The 13,551-nt window shown below is 37.0% G+C and overlaps 1 protein-coding gene across 10 annotated transcripts in view; it reads right to left on the bottom strand.

Moving 5' to 3' along the window:
• LOC111147209 (histone deacetylase 9) overlaps nt 1-13,551 on the bottom strand; it is a 926,500-nt gene that overhangs the window by 912,561 nt on the left and 388 nt on the right. The window lies entirely within an intron of this gene.

Here is a 13,551-nt window from a genome sequence, read left to right as displayed (position 1 = left end):
ATCAGGCAATAATCCCTGAGAAACAGGAAACATAATGCAAACCCTAAGAAATGGAAAACTGATGACATGAGCTCTATGACTATTCCAGCTTCTAGACAATGGCTCAGGGAAGGAAAAACAAGGCAGAGCCCAGCACAAATTCTGAGCTGAAGAGACGTATCTGAGAATCTAAGGCAATCAGAGCAGCTAGATATCTCCAAAGTACCAGAGGAAGGAGAGCTGAACAGGAGAGATCTCCAAAGATCTGTAGATTACCCTCAGGTATTTGGCAAAATACTTATCAGCACTATAAGGGAAACAACACATGGCCAGATAAAGAACCACCAGAAAGGACTAGAGGGAACAGTACCAAGCACTCACTCAAGGCTGGGAATTGTGCCTGTTCCCACCAGGAAGATTGGAAAACATTATAATTCACAGGGATTGGGCTAAAGCTGAACAAGACCTGAAAGGATCAAACTTTTTCCAAGTAACTAACTACATCCTATTAAAAAAATGCTTAAGAAGATTTATAGGGATATAAAAATATCCTGCACTGTACAAGGTAAAATTGACAATGTCTGGTATCCATCAGAAATTACCAAAGGAAAATATAACCCATAATGAGAAGAATCAACCCAACAAAACTGGTCAAGAACTAAAAAGATGTTAGAATTTGTAGACAAGGTCATTAAAACGGGTATTATAAATCTATTCCATATGCTTAAAAGAGACACAGAAGATTTTTAAAATACCTAAACTTTAATGTATGTGATTAAAAAACACATACACACTAAATGTGATTACCAGTAAGGAACTTAAAGACACATTAAGAACTATCCAAAAATGAAACACACAGAGGAAAAGAAAAAAAAAAAAAAGAACACCAGTGATCCTAATATATATGTAATTGAAGTTCCTGAAAGGGAGTAGAGAGGCAAGGGGAACCAAGCAAATTTGAGGGAAAAAAATAACTACATTCCTTTCAAATTTGATAGAAATCATAAATCCAAAGATCCAAGAAGATCAATGATCCCAAATTACAAGAAACACAAAGAAAGCAATCCCATAATCAAACACACCATAATCAAATTTTTCAAAACCAGTGAAAAAAGGAAAATGTTTAAGGACACGTTGTATATAAAGAGGAAAAAAAATAAAATAAAAATAAGGACGACAGCAGATTTCTCCTAAAAAAAAAAATGCAAGTAGGAAAACAGTGGAGTAACATCTTTAAAGTCTGAAAGGAAAAAACTGTCAATTTAGAATTCTATATCCAACAACAATCTTATAAAATGAAGGTGAAATAAAGATGTTTTCCAATATACAAAAGCTGAAAGAATTCGCAGACCTTTGCCACATGAAATATTAAAGGAAGACCTCCAGGCAGAAGAAAGATGATACCAGATGGAAACGATATGAAAGCATAAAAGGAAACAAAGGAATGAAAGGAAAGAAAAGCACTTAAAATGGCAACTACATGAGGAAATACAAAAGATTTGGTTTTATTATGTAATCTCTTTAAAAGACTATTTGGTGTTTAAACAAAACTAAGGCAGTGAGTTTATAAGATATGTAAAAAAAAAAAAATAGGATATGAAATAAAATTTAGTGTGTTTCTAGTAGCTACTCAAAATTATTAATTTCCCCAAGAACATTTCAGATGTGCTATTCCAGAGAAATTAAAACTGTAACCATTATTCTAAAATCCAATTCCATTTGGTCTACATTTTCTCATTTGGCTTGACCATTCTTAGCATTATACTTTTGAATATACAATTTAGGAGGAGTTTATTACATTTGTTTTCATAAAGAAGTAGTAATTCCAGAAAGGTGTCCTTAGTAAATAAGCTAGCTCACACAGTTTCACAGTGGCTTTTGTTGAAATTTATAAATAAAAGCAAATAATTATTGTTCCTCTACAATGCTAAACTCACCAAATATTTTGATGGAGGTAACTGTCAAAATTTGGGTCAAACAGATAAGTAGATTAAAAATATATTTATAGGGGCACCTAGGTGGCTCAGCTGGTAAAGCATCTGCCTTTGGCTCAGGTCATGATCCCAGGGTCCTGGGATCAAGCCCACATCAGGTCCCTGCTCAGCTGGGAGCCTGCTTCTTCTCTTCCTCTGCCCCTCCCCCTGCTTGTATTCTCTCTCTCTCTCTGTCAAATAAATAAAATCCTTGAAATAAAAAAATAAAAAATAAATAGAAATATATTTATAGCACAAGTCACAAAACAAAGTTCTCTTCCTTGTTCCCTCAACCTGCCTAAGATGAACATAATGCATAATACACATAATTAGGTATTTTTAGGAAAAAATTTATCAGCAAGTTGGAGCAGAAGATAACAAAACAGTGCTACCTTCTCACCCTTAAGAGGCAGATGAAAACAATCATGTGACCAAAGCACAATTCGCAAGTCATGAGCATAAGATTCTATATATTGCTACTGAGTTTTTCTCTTATTATGTGACATTTATCTAAAAACAAATCTACAAGTTCTCTCAGTGAGTAGCCCTGTGCTGGATTGAAAGTGGAAATAAAGAAATACAAACAAGACGCATCTTTTGGGTAGTAGGGGGAATGTAGTTCCAAGATAAAAATTTTGTATTGACCAAACTGCCTTGGAAAGGGAGTTAACTCAGTCATAAAGTATAGTTTACGGGCTTTTGAATGTATAATCCTGAAAAGAAATTCTGATGCATATTGAAATTTGGGAACTAATACTTTAGACTAAAAAAATGAACAAAGGCAAGTTGCCACACCAAAGTCTGTATTCAAATTCTGCCATGTAAAAAACTATTAAATCTCCAGCAGTAGAGAATGAGTAGAAAATTCGTGTTTCTGCTTGCCAGCAGAGTTCACATCAATTTATTTGCTATTTGGTCTCTATCTAGTTAGTTTTTACCATTACATATCATTAGATTCAACATTCTCAAAAGAATTAAATGAGATAATATATGTGAATATACCCACTACTGAGGTTCAGTAAATATGTGATGAATTTTAACCAAAGTCTTCCTCTTGAAGTGCCACAAGTTGCATAATAGGCCTTGGCCACTTAGAAAAGCATTTCCTATCTTTCTAAAGGGAATATTTTGGTGTATTGATTTCATGCAATTGATACCAGCTGTGAAAATTGTTATGTTTGGATTATATCTTACATAGGGATTGAGTCATCATAAGTTTAAGTGTGGATGATGCCACTTCATTCTTCTTCTCTACCAGAAAGGATAAAATGATATGAAAAGTAAAAAAGTTGATAGAAGAAAAGGAATACTGAGACATTTTTAAGAATATGTAAATGTGGTAGGGCACCGGGGTGGCCTTGTGGGTTAAGTGTCGGACTTTTGATTTCGGCTGGGGTCAGGATCTCAGGGTCCCAGGATCAAGCCCTGAGTTGGGTTCTGCGCTTAGTGGGGAGTCTCCTGGAGATTCTCTCTCTCCCTCTGCCTATGCCCCTCCCCCCACTGCAAGCACGCTCCGGCACACAGGCACACACACTCTCTCTCTTTCTCTTAAAATAATAAATAAACAGGGGCCCCTGGGTGGCTCAGTGGATTAAGCCTCTACCTCTGGCTCAGGTAATGATCTTAGGGTCCTGGGATCGAGCCCCACATTGGGCTCTCTGCTCGGCAGGGAGTCTGCTTCCCCCTCTCTCTCTGCCTGCCTCTCTGCCTACCTGTAATTCCTGTCAAATAAATAAATAAAATCTTTAAAAAAAAAATTCTGCATTTAAAAAAGTAATAACAAATTAATAAATCTTTAAAACAAAGAATACATAAATTTGAAGTTAGAATACCAGCAGACATTAGTCTGTCAAATCAAATACGGACTATTATAAACACCATTACAAACAATGATGATAATAATGATGATCAAATACAGAATCCAAGTTTAAATGGCTTATTAGGAGAGAAAAGGTTTAAAACGATGAGAATAGCAAACACAACGAAACCTGGGCAATTAGAAAAAAGAAAGTTTAAAAAAAAAAAAAGTATATGTAACACTTACCTGATAAAGTGGTCAGTCTCAGGCCTCTACACTAATAAGGATATGATAAAAACCCAAATCAGATGATGGGATGAATGAAAGGATGACACGCAATGTTGTTGGTCATTTGGGAAAAGAATGAAACCAATCTGATGGAATATATTGCCGTGTGTTTAAAGGAATATAACTCAAATGAATAAATAGAATAATATAACTAATTTTATTCACCCAATAACAACTTCCAACAACATCTAATTACAACCAAAACATGTAGCAGTGTTGGTGATGTGGGCAAAAGAGTTTAAGAATGGAGGCATTATTCCTGAAAAATCAGTAGCCTACCAATCATATGACACTATTTTATAATTAAAATTAAGTACAAGTAAATTCAGGCTCTCAGCTTGACTACATTTCAGGTGCTCAAAGGTCACATGTGCCTAGTGACTATGACAATTGGAGAACACAGATACAGAATAGTTCCACTACCAAAGAAGATTCTATTAGACAGCACTGACCTATACAAACGTTAAAAGTGCCTTGTATATGAAGCATGAGATCGAAAAGAAAACATGCACATGCACACACACACAAACAAACAAAAGCCAATTACTCATCTGCTCTTTCTTTCAGACCATTTACTGAGCATTTCTCACATGAGTTGCTGTGCTAGGCATTTGGAATCTACAGATTAAAACAAAAATAGTCCCTGCCCTTAGGAGTTCACAGTGCCATAGGAAATAACAATAACAGCTGGTCAATCAGCAAACACTTCTTAGGCACCAACTAACAGAAATGCACTTAGGTCTGTAGAATAAAACAAACAAACAAAAAACAGTAAGCATGTTCTCACTGCCTTCACAGGGTTTACAATCTAGTTAATGACAACACAGAGTAAGACAAAAAATTTTAAGTGGTAATTAGTATTTGGGACTATGTATTTCAAACTGAAAAGTCTGATGTGAAATTTTGTTTTTCCATTTTGGGTTTTCACTGGGATGACAATATAAAAGTATAAAATAAATATAAATATATTGGAATTAATTTCTGAATAAGCATCTTTAAGACAAAATAACCACCATGGAGTTTTCATTCCACTATTTGCAATTGGTGTTTTCAATCATAGTTACTAGGTGAAGGCAAAATAATACACAGCTTGTTAAACAAATAAATTCCGATGAGAAAAAAAAAGGTGAGGATGAACTGAGTCACTACAGAACACATGGTAGTAAGGCATCCCGAAGTCCCTGCACCATAGTGGTTAAAATCATCATCGTTCTTGAAGGTGATGCATACATGTTATCTGTGTGTAGTTTCTACACAATCTGTTCTCCATTCCTGCGATCTCTGGATATGGCTACACATTTTTACACATTAAAAAAAATGAATACACATTTTTTTAAAGATTTTATATATTTGAGAGAGACAGAGCGAGAGCGAGCATGAGCAGGGGGAGAGTGGCAGAGGGAGAAGCAATGTTACTCCTTTTAATTTCACCAATTCTGCCATTTATATTTAATGTTGGCTCGTTGGTTTTAGTTTTATAATTTGTGAAATCTAGAAGTAAAAATGTTTGCACTGTATTCCATGTTCCTACATACTTACATAAAATGTTTAGTAAGAATAACTTAGCTTCATACTGGATAGACCAGTAGTCTTAGCTAAAATCAGACCATTCTTCCTATGGTGTTTTATTTGGAAGGGTGCTCATGAGGAAGCCAAACCTCTTCTTCCCTTCTTTCCATCTGGGCATGAGAGGCTATAGATCTCTAGTGGGCTACAGAGGAATTGCAGAGACCACAAAAAGATTTGTATATCATTTCATGTATTAAATATAACACTATATTTCAAAAGTATAAATTAAAGATGCTGTTCTGGGCACCAAAAAAATGCAAATTCCTTTAACGGCTTTACTCATAGTAGCCTTTTATTATTATGGATTTTCCCAATCCATTAATAATAAAACTCAACTTTACATCTGTGTAAACCACTGCCACTGTCCTAAATTACTACAGGAATTCAGAGATGAATGAGATCATTGAGCTACAATAATCAGATGAAGCATCACAAAAGCAGAGGGACAGAAACTGGGTAAAGGAGAAAAGGAGCACAGAGAAGGTACACCCTCTAAATGGGCACACTTTCCAAATCCAACTCCAGAGGAGTAACATTCTGATTTTGGCTAAGAGATGGCTACTGATAGTTCTGGAGGCAGCAGGTTCAAAAAAATGCATTGAGAATCCTAGACTGAAAGAAACTTATGCTATTTGGTACTCTTTCAATTGCAAAAGACAGAAGCTCAATTTCTGGAAAACTTCTTGCTCACATAATGTAAAACCACAAAATCATTGGTAGAATGGCCTCAAGAATGACGGGATGCTGGAACTGAAAAACGGAAACATTGCTTCTGTTTGTTCCTCATCTCCTCTCTCCTCCCCCACACACTCATTCACATCTTGACTTTTCTTTACATGTCAGGCTGCTTGTTCAATATCTAAAACCTAAGTCACTAACTAGTCCCAAGCTTAGGGCTTATAACCTTAAAGCCATACAGCAAGGAGTGACAAGAATTAAAAACGAAAAGGCAATAAATAGAGGCTAGGTCCAGACTCTGAGAGAACCTGCGTGCCGGGCTAAATGGTTCAGGCTTTTAGGGTCAAAACTGGCCTAAGCTAAATTAGAACATCTAAGTCCAATACAAAAAAAAAAAAAAAAAAAAAAAAGTTTATTTCAAGATTTCTTGAGCTGTAACTTGTTGGGGATTAGGTTACAGTAGCCCACCCTAATATGCCACAGCTGAGTGGTCCATAGGTATGCACCTGACCTAACACAATCCAGTCACAGTGCTGCTTCATGGTATTTGGTTTAAAATGTTTACATTTTGACTTAAATGCCCAGGGAAATCTTAAAGTCCTCCTCATACTGCACTGGGATGTGGGGTACAACTCTGCAAAATTAACAGAATACAGATGAGTCCCACACTGAGCTCGTATTTTGCAGGAGAGCAGCAATGGGATCTGAGCAAATGATTGTGATCAATGGAACTAGATCCATTTAAAGAAGAGATTTAAGTACATAAAACAGAAGGGGAAAAAAGTAGAATATCTATGAATAGAATTCAGATGCACCACAGAGTAGAAAGGGGGACTGAGTAATAGAAGAACAAAGGAGGAATGTCTCAATAGACTTTTCAAGTAGATCAAAACAGTAGCATCTACTGAAAAAGCTATAGAAAGAACCCTATGGCCAAAGAGGCAATGAGAATTCATCATGTTTCCTAATTGAATTTAATAGAAATCTACATATAGGAGAGAAAGGAGACACAGAGCTTTATATTTCTGCCAAAATGATAAGTAGAAATAAAAATATACAGCCTCCACTCCACATTCTTACTTTTAGATGGAAGACAGACCTATAATCTGCACTTCCTGCTGGGAAAAAAGAAGGCACGACACAGCACACTCTCTCACTCCTCCCTTTAACCCTCATACTCCAGTATCCAGTTCTCACAAGATGAACGAAGGAACCCAAGAGCAATTGTAGTGCCGACATTCACTTCAGTGGGAAAAACAAGCTTGTCCCCTGGAAGCCTCACTTACTGCTTGTGAGTAGGGGATGTGTATGATGAGACTATGGGCTTTGAAATCAGAATTAGATTCAACTCCCGGTGCCACCCATATCTGAACAACCCTTAGCAAGGTATTTAAACTTTCAAAGTTTCCTTTTCCTTGGGAGGGAAGCAAGGGTGGCAGAACTGGGGAAGCAAACTCAGTTGCCAGAGATGGGATGCAGATTAAATGAAACCACTCCTGCAAATTGCCTGGAGCTAGAGCAGTGTTCAGTAGATGCCCCCCCTCCGCCCCCAATGCCCCTACACCACACTTGATTGAGCCACAATTGTAGATGGATCTGAGATGGTCTCTGAAAAATAAGGGGAGGCCAATTTGTGGACCTCCAAATCACAGTATTGGTTTATACAAGGACTGGTGGCAGTAGTCCTTTAAAAATCTTTCATATGTGGAATATATTAAGGACTAATTACATGAATGCCTAGAATAACATGTTTGTAAATGATTCATCTTTTTAAAGGCTTCTACCCCTTTTTTACCATCACTGTTGCAGGGTTCTTGTCTTAAGAAGTGGAAGAATGAATCTGGTGGACAAAGAGTGAGATGAAAGTTTATTAAGTGAAGGTGACAACCAATAGGAAAGAGAAAGCCTCTCTAGAGTGAGAGGGGTCCCCAATGGGGTGCTACTGAGGGCTTTTATGGGCTCATGGCTTTTATGGTGGGTCTTATATAGAAAATTGACCAGGGAACTTGGTAAAGTTCATGTCAATAACATGGTTTGTAAATATCATGAGAACATCCTATCTATACTTAGAAGGAACAAGGTGTTCTTACAAATATCATGAGCACAAACAAGGTGTTGCCTCCTCTCTGGTTAGTATCTCCTGGATTTCTCCACATGGGGGATTTTTGTGAGCCTGGTTACTAGTCCCCTGGGTGAGTCTAGTCACTTAGCCCCCTAACTGTCTCTCCCTACCCCTCTCCTGTCTCTCACTCACCACCATCCCTAAATGAAGCCTCACTACCCCCATTCCCCTAAATCCTGCAAGAGTTTTCTTCCTCTGGAATTGCATGACTCCAGCTACTCTCTAGTTCAAGTCTATTTCCAGATGGTCATCATGCCTACCCTGGTCAATACTTCAACATTTCACTAAGCTCACATTTTTGTCCTTTCCTTTGGCAGTAGACATTTGTCCTCCATCCGGTAGGGGCCATGAGCAACTGAACCCTGTGGTGACACATGAAGAATGCTTTCTCTTATAATACAGAGCTCACCTTCTACTATAGAAGCTGGTGTGCCAACAGTGAGAGAGAACATTTGACTTGCTTCTAATCAATAGAATATGGCAAAGGTGATGGATGTCACAGCCTTGATTAGATTATGTTACATGACAAAAGTGATATGTCACGCCCATTCATTATAAAAGATGGTCTTGTACTGTAGCAACAACTCTTCATTGCTGACTTTGAAAAGTAGGCTGCCACATTGTAAAAGTGCCTAGGAGAGGGTCACATGGTCAAGAACAACAGGCAGCCTCTAAAAGCTGTGTGGTCCCTGACTGATAATCAGCAAGAAACTAGACTTCAGTCCTACAACCACAAGGAGATGAATTCTTCCAACAATCTAAGGAAGTTTAGATGCAGATCTTACCCTAAGTGAAACTCAGGACAGCAGGCCTAATAAGACCTGTTGAGATCCCTGAACACGGGATGTGACTGGGCCATATATGGACTCCTTAATAATGAAAATGAGGTGATAAATGTGCATTGTTTCAAGCTGCTAAATTTGTGGCAATGTGTTACAGAGCAACAGAAAACAAATAGAGTCAATTATCCTCTCGTAACATTTATTTAATGCTTAAATTAACTACAGTTAGTTTCAATGACTTGCTGTCAAATATCTTGAGTGATATCTGAGTGAACCAAATCTTATCCTTCCTTTGATGGCCATTTCAAATTCCACTCATCACTATTCCGTTCAAACTAGACTAGTCCACACTAATCATATCTTATCATAGGTTCTGTAGAAATGGGAACAAACTACCATTTCCAGCAATTTCAACTCATTTCAGTTTCACCAACAGCATGTTACACTCTCCCTGGTACAGCAAAAAATATTTAAAATGGGTGTTTTCCTCTTTTTGAGGAAATGTAATTTCTAAATGTAATTTGTTACAGTAAATGGCAAACCACACTTGCAAAGTAACTTTTCTCAGTATTTCACACTTACAATGTTTGGATGAACTCCTATAAACCATACATTTAAGGAAAGGCCAGTAAATAAATAAAACTTAATAAAGTAGAGAACAGCTGGTACTATCTCCTTATTAGAAAATGACGAAAGTATTTTCATCAAATACACAAAGCCTGCATAACATTACGTAATACTCTTTTCTATGAAAATACAATGCTTTCTTGTCCATCGTGGATAATGTATTCCACTTCTGAATCTAACAATACAATATCATAAGTCTTGGCTGTTATAAATCATGTGGGCAATTACCTTGAAAAATTCCAGTGAGATCTGAAAAATAGGGAATTTGAAAAAATGAAAAAAAGTCATGAGTACCTTCTCCACAGAAAAAGTTGCTATCCTTTCTTTTTTTCTTTTGTTTTATTATTAAGTCTGATTTATCTAGATACAATGTATACATGAACAGAAACAACCAGATAATTGCAGAAACCCTCTGTCCACTTTTGAGTTCTTTAAGCTCAACCAAAGAAGCAGAGCTAATAGAAGATAGGTGTCCTGACACCCAGAAAAACATGATCTCTAATCGATACTGGCTGGCTCTGGAGTGGACGGTCCATTACGGTCCTCAGTCAATATTCTGTCTTCTCAAAAATCACATTCTGAGCTCTCACTAGTAGCCTGATGATCTTCAAGCTTGATGAGGGTGCTGATAAAATTCAAAGCAGCCTTGACCATTAAAAGGATAGTATGTGATTTATAAGGTTGGGCCAGTGAGGACAGAGAGATGTGTGGCACAGGAATTGACTGCAAGAATGAATACCCCTCAGAGATGTGTATGTTTGTTTTAGCACTAGCTACTGGGGTCACAGTTCTTCCCCCATCAGCAGGCCCCAGTAAGGGCCCCTTCCCTTATGACCCTCTTGGCAGATATAAAATCTGATCAGCATATCTACAAAGCTAAGCACTTTAAAAATCCAAGAGTGTACAAATTTTTGAAAATATCGTTCAACATAGCCACAGGAGCAGCTTGTTATTGTGAACAGAATACAAGAAATATAGATGTTACCCTCAGCTTCACACTGATTCACTAGTATGTGACCTTGGATCTATCAGGGTACCTGCTGCCTTCTTCTGAAAATGAGAACAATATGTCTTCCTACGTGCCTCTCAAATGTTTTGAAGAATATCTGAGAACGGTTAAGAGTTATAATAACAAGCTAGGAAACAATTGTACCTATCTGCGGATGTGTGCAATAAGAATTAAGTATGACATCTTTATTGAAAAGAAAGGGCTTCAAACAATAAAAGCCCCCCACCAATTTAAACATTAATAGAATTACATTTTAAAACAAAAAAAAAAACCATCAAAGCAAAAATAAAAAGCCACACTTGAATGTAATAAAAAATGTCCTTAACTACAATATTTCACTAATGAGAAGGTGCAGATGCTACATACAGAAGGATTTCATGATGTCCATATGCTTCTCAAATGACTCTCCTTGTTAGCTATTTCTCCATATCTCTATTTAAGAATAACCTACACCTTCCCCACTGAGCAGGTGTAAATTGCAGTATAATATGTTGTAATATTTAAACAAATTCAAAATAGAAATAATTCTAATGAAAAGAAATGAAAGCCATATAGCCATAAAACATCTTTAGATGTTGATATTAATACAAATCTGAATTATGTGTATCACCAAAACTAGTTAGTTAGACAACTTATCCGGTCAGTTGGCTTTATGATTTAAAATTCCTAAAAATACATATATATTCCAAACATACACCAAATATATATAATAAGTTATTATTTATCATTATTATTATTTGTCAGTAACTTCATAAAGCAACACTGTCTACCAGAAATATGGACATAATAGTGGTCATAAAACACTCAATCCTAAAAGTCTGTTACAGTGTATAAAATTACCTTTTTAATTTCAGAAGAGCCATCATTATTTTTTGAGGATGGCAGTGTAATGTGCCAAACACTCTCGTTTGGTCTGTCTTCCCAGTGAAGGCCAGCCCAAAAGGCTGAATTGCAGAGGGAAAGAAATAGGAAGACTGAGGTTTTTTAAAAAAAAAAAAAAAAAAAAGGGAAAGAAAATACTTCCTTCCTAACCATAAACTGGTACTTCATTTAAATCTCCTAATTCCTTTTGCAAAATCCTCTGAGCATCTAGCCGTGTCCATTCTGGGTGAAGATGATCAATTCAGGAGAGCTGGGAAAGCATCATTCCTTCTAGCTGGCAGTCTAATTATCAAAGATCAGACTCAGGATTCCCACTCTACCTGCACCTGTTTGTGATTGAAACATAAAAGAAAACATTCACTTTTTCCCCACACAGAAAATGACATATTCCAAGAAAATGAGCTCTTTTTGAGATTTGCCTCATTCAAACAAAATGGATGAATAAATAAATTACAAGAAAGTTTTACAACTGACTAAATTATTTGTCCTTTTGGAAATGCAATATTCTTATTAAGTAGGTTAAATGGAAATGCTTTCCAGAAGGCACATGAGTGATTTGGTCTTTGGGTAAATTGGTCCAAACTGGAATAGTGGTTTAAAAGGAAAAGGAGGACCAATTATTTGTGGTAAAAGCAAATACATTAAACAACAAGTTTTCAGTCATCATAATTTCCATAATAAACATCCAAAGTACCAAATAGTAGTTCAAAAGATATCTTTTCCAAACATGATATTTTAATTGTCCTCATTTACTAACTGCAACTTATTCTGTGCTGTTATTAATTACAGGATTTAAAAGATTTGCAGCGCATCAGAAAATAACATCCAGACCTTTCCAAATGTCAAATTGTTTTCTTTCTAAATCATTTAAATTATTCTTTCTTTACTATAAATTTTCCATGTACTTACTCCCTTTTTCTAGCTTTTAGTAATGCTTGCAAGATTTGAAAACATTGATGTACTCTAAATACCTGTAATTCCTAAATCCTACCCTTTTTGAGAAACCTCAACACACCAAGCATATTTAGTTCTATAAGCACTGTTATCCCCTTTGGGGAGAAGAACGTTAACTCTTCACTTTCTTTTCCAGTTAAGTTTAACTTTTTAAGCCCTTCTTACCCCACTCCCACGTTTTGCATACACATACACATCATTATGTGTATACACACTCACAATATAGACAGAAGGGTAACATATGTAGATAGCTCATTTCTCACAGATTTCAAAATGCTATAGTTACTTAACCTAAAAGTTCCTTTTAGGAGATTATACACACCTCCCGGCAGGGAAAACAAACGCGACACATCTTTCTGAAATTAGAGCGTAGGAGCCTCACTAGAGAATTTCCAAACCCATATCACCTGAACCGCGTCGTCAGCTCCCCGCTGCAGGCCACCTCTCCTGACAAACCTCGCCTCGGATCTGGAGAGCAGCTCAGTCCCTCTCGATCACACCAAGAACGCACAGGCAGGCCTCTGACACCTCTCACTGCGGACAAGTGGGCGATGGTTTCATGGCCAAACGCTGCCCGCTAGGCACTCAGGGAACGCCCCCTGCTCTCTGCTCCCCCTAGTCCCCCCCGTGACACCCTCGAGGCATTTAATTATCCAGTTTACTCTAATAAGTTTTCGATTTATCAACCTCCTTCCAATACCTAAAAATCACTGCATTATTTCCCATCCCCCAGGCTCCGGAACTTTTCTTAAAACCCAGAATCCTGATGTATAGACTTGAAACTGAAGTCCCCCCACGAAACATCAAAGGTACCCCCACTAAGTATTGCTCCCCTCAAGCAACACGTTGGCAGTACAAACTTTTCATTCATAACTCGGCTCCAGCATAAA

This window comes from Enhydra lutris, unplaced genomic scaffold (assembly GCF_002288905.1).
Source record: "Enhydra lutris kenyoni isolate GAN:26980312 unplaced genomic scaffold, ASM228890v2 scaffoldscaffold16, whole genome shotgun sequence".
NCBI lineage: Eukaryota > Metazoa > Chordata > Mammalia > Carnivora > Mustelidae > Enhydra > Enhydra lutris.
The sequence above is the reverse complement of the archived record's forward strand: the minus strand, read 5'-3'. Positions and strand labels throughout refer to the sequence as shown.